The 3520-nt window shown below is 34.4% G+C and overlaps 1 long non-coding RNA gene across 1 annotated transcript; it reads right to left on the reverse strand.

The window, feature by feature from the left end:
* Positions 1-869: 869 nt before the first annotated feature.
* Positions 870-3232, reverse strand: LOC112457781. Its single transcript, XR_003041149.1, has 6 exons — positions 2738-3232; positions 2482-2652; positions 2233-2360; positions 1822-2053; positions 1368-1730; positions 870-1291 (listed from the first exon to the last, which is right to left on the reverse strand). It is a non-coding gene; the product is annotated as an uncharacterized LOC112457781 (long non-coding RNA).
* Positions 3233-3520: the final 288 nt, after the last annotated feature.

Below are 3520 nucleotides of genomic sequence, written 5' to 3' on the forward strand. Positions count from 1 at the left end.
GGGTGTGATTGTAAAATAATTAGTAATAATTGAAAAAAATGTAAAAATGCCAAACGAGATATCTGTATCATATATCTGTCTTGGTTCGATTGCTGTGTACGAACCAGACAATGTAGCCAACAGCCCAACCCCGAAACTGCCCACAGCTGCGTAGGGTTCCTATAAGGGAGTTGGGCAAATGTGGCGGAAGTCGCCATTTTCCTTCCTCAGCGTATAAAGAGCGGCAAATTTTAAATCCTGTATCGCAACTATATGAAATGATAATGCAACGTATAAAAAGGCTATTATAACTTTATTGTAGCAAACGTAATATGTATATTAATATAGAATATATATATATATATATAAAATAAAAAATAAAAATAGAAGAATAAATGAAAAATTGATGAAGTTATAAACTTAACCTAAGATGACAGTAAAAATATTGAAGCCATCATAAATTTAACACATTTATTACAGTTAACAGCAAAAATAAAAGTTATTAATAAACCAAAATTATACTTTTAACAACGAGGGAAGAAGAAAAATAAAAATTTTTATAGTAAACTTTAGATAAATGTGTATTTTATCTTAATACAAGAAACTTTTTTTTTTAATTATACGTATATATGAAAATCAATTTATACTCCGATAAAAAAATTACGCAAATATTGTACAATAATTGCATCATTTAATTGAGAGGAATTTTATTGCGCAAAATAATTACTCATAACGCTGCTTTTTTGCTGAAATACTATTTAGAAATAAATTGTCCAAATATTTTTGTATTAGAATTAAATCTATTAACTAAGCAAATCCATGATGTCTTGCGTGGATGAATTAGGTTTGTTCGTATTGGTTTGCATATTAAAGAGGTTGCAAAGTTCCAGGAAAGTTTAAGTTTGGTTTAACTTCTGGTTGTGGTACAAAATTTACATTATTCTGGGGAATAATAAAGTTCCACATCAAGGTAGATTGTGGCAAGTTCCAGTTCATGGGCGCGTTCATTCCATTGGAATTCCAATTCATTAGCCTATTCAATGTTGTTTGCGAATTTAGCGTTGGAGATGTTAAAAATTGCGATTGCGTTAGACCAATGTAGTTATATTTATATGCATTTTTAGTAGCCGAGTAATCCGGTTGTGACATGGTCGATCTTGACATAGACAGATTTAATTCGTCTAGATTGTTTTTTAACAAAGTCGCAGTTATTAAATCCTTTAGCTGCGACTTTACAGGTTGTGGCGCAGCTTTAGGAGTCAACATAGATTGAGACTGCAATCTTTGATGCGTTTCTTGCTGTTGAATTAATCTGGAAAGAAATCAATGTAAATAGCAATTAGTATGTCGAGTAAAATATGAAATTTTTTAAAATAGCTGAGACAAACCTGTACTTGTCTTCGATGGTTAATCCATTTTCAATATTTACTGTGCGTTCGGGGATAGAACTTGAGGCGATAGATTAATGTCGCTTAGACTGTTGTTTTGCATAAAAGTGGGCGACGTCACTTGAGAAAGTGCCTGATCGAGTTGTTGCGTCTCACGGCGCACCGAATCCAATTGTCGTAATGCCTCTCGATGCTCGCTGGTTACTCGATTTATCATATCGACTAGCATGGAAAGTGCCTCGTATTGTGTCATGCTAAGATTTTGTTCTATGCAGAGAGGCAACAGAAACGGTAGTACTTTCGTTGCCAATATTTCTTTGTCCATACACAGCTTACCGTGAGTAAGCAACATTCTGTAAATACCTGGCAACATAAAAAAATATTTTTATCAATTTTTTTTTGGAACAAAATTGGACAAACTGCAATAAATGTAAAATTATTTTTAAAATATTACCTAATAGCCATCAAAATTACTGGTTCGCCAGAATGAGGAACTTCCTGAAGGAATGGTAATATCTAATCGAATACCAGTGGGTTTAGTATCGGAGAGAAATTCTTTCTCTCTCTGAACCAGATTAGATATCTCAATTTCTGCAACAGCTTCGATATTGGGAACATATCCTTCATTCCCCTGAGCTGTTAATTCAGAAGCTACTACGATTTCGGTAGCTGATGTAGTATAAACGCTAAAATATAAATACCAATATTTAGCAAAACAAACAACGTAAACTGTACAAATATGACTTACAAATTTCTGTCGTATATGATATACTGATGTAAAAAAAAAAAAAAATAAGCCATGAGTGTTAATATTATTGAATGTGACGAATTAATTAAAAACAAATATTATTGATATATTATTTACCTGCAACATTTTTTTTTTTATTTTGTTGAATGACAAGTTCTCCAAAAACCGTTGGAACAGCAGATAATTTTAATTGTTTTCCGGCCATCAACACGTTCCTTCTTATACATGTCAACCGTGAAATAGAACTATAAAATGGAACAGTATATTAAAAATGAAATATATTACGTTGTACGTCGTCAGAATCCTCATGCTTGTGGACAAAAATAAATCGTTAATAAATCAACTCCTCATAAATAGAAAACGTACCTCACATAAATATGAATTTTTGTTTGGAATTCTACAGTATTTGAATCCTGAAGGTCCACCAGCATTTTCTATTCATTTTTCTTTACGTTGCAAATCTCGCGGAAAGATATGCATTACTGCGCCTTTTTTGTGCGAATTGTAACATCCAGAAGCTACACAATGCGGCATTTTCTATTTTTCACATTAATCACAAGGTATTTACGGGGCATTCCATCACTTTTACTTTAATTATCTATTACAATTATACAATATTTACCTTCAATATAAACAGTTTTCTTCGTATGTGAATAATATACAGCACTTATCACGTTATTGGGTGCGTTCAGCCGATACTCCGCTAGCCTAGCAATCGTGAGCAGTCGCTCGTTTTCGTTCGTTCCCTCTCCTTTGACCCAATGGGGTCAAACGATTGCTAAAACGATTGCTAGGCTAGCGGAGTATCGGCTGAACGCACCCATTGCGTCGATCATCGATGATAGCTATGCCAAGATTGCCAAGCTGTGCAGCTGTGCCGGTGTTGCCGGAACTACCGGAAGTTAATAGGAAAATGGCGGAGCCAATCACAATCGAGCAACGGTATCTGCCCAACTCCCTTATAGGAACCCTACAGCTGCGTGCGCCATCGCGCCATCTCTCGCAAAATCCGTGAACTACTGCTGTGACATGATTGCTGCTCTGCGTGAATATTTTTGTGAAAAATATACACGATCGTTTCAAAGCTCTCATTTTTATTCCAGGCTTTCAATCTCAATTTCAAAGGTACGTTATTGTTTGTGCACGTCTTCTGAAGAGTGGGAAAGTTTAATTTCGTACATATTACTTATACAACTGTTTATATTAGAAAATAAGGTTATGAGGTGACAGCATTTAAAAAATTTTTTCAATTATTGCTAATTATTTGACAATCCCACCCTTCATTGGTACCTCTACTTTACTTCTGTAAAAGGATTTTGCGATCAGTAAAGCCGTTTCAAAATGAGACCTTTGACTGTAATTGTCGGTAATTTGAACGGCTTTAGCATCCCCTTAAGGGGATCCT

This window comes from Temnothorax curvispinosus, unplaced genomic scaffold, assembly GCF_003070985.1.
Source record: "Temnothorax curvispinosus isolate PA1 unplaced genomic scaffold, ASM307098v1 QBEX01008254.1, whole genome shotgun sequence".
In the NCBI taxonomy this organism is placed as follows: domain Eukaryota; kingdom Metazoa; phylum Arthropoda; class Insecta; order Hymenoptera; family Formicidae; genus Temnothorax; species Temnothorax curvispinosus.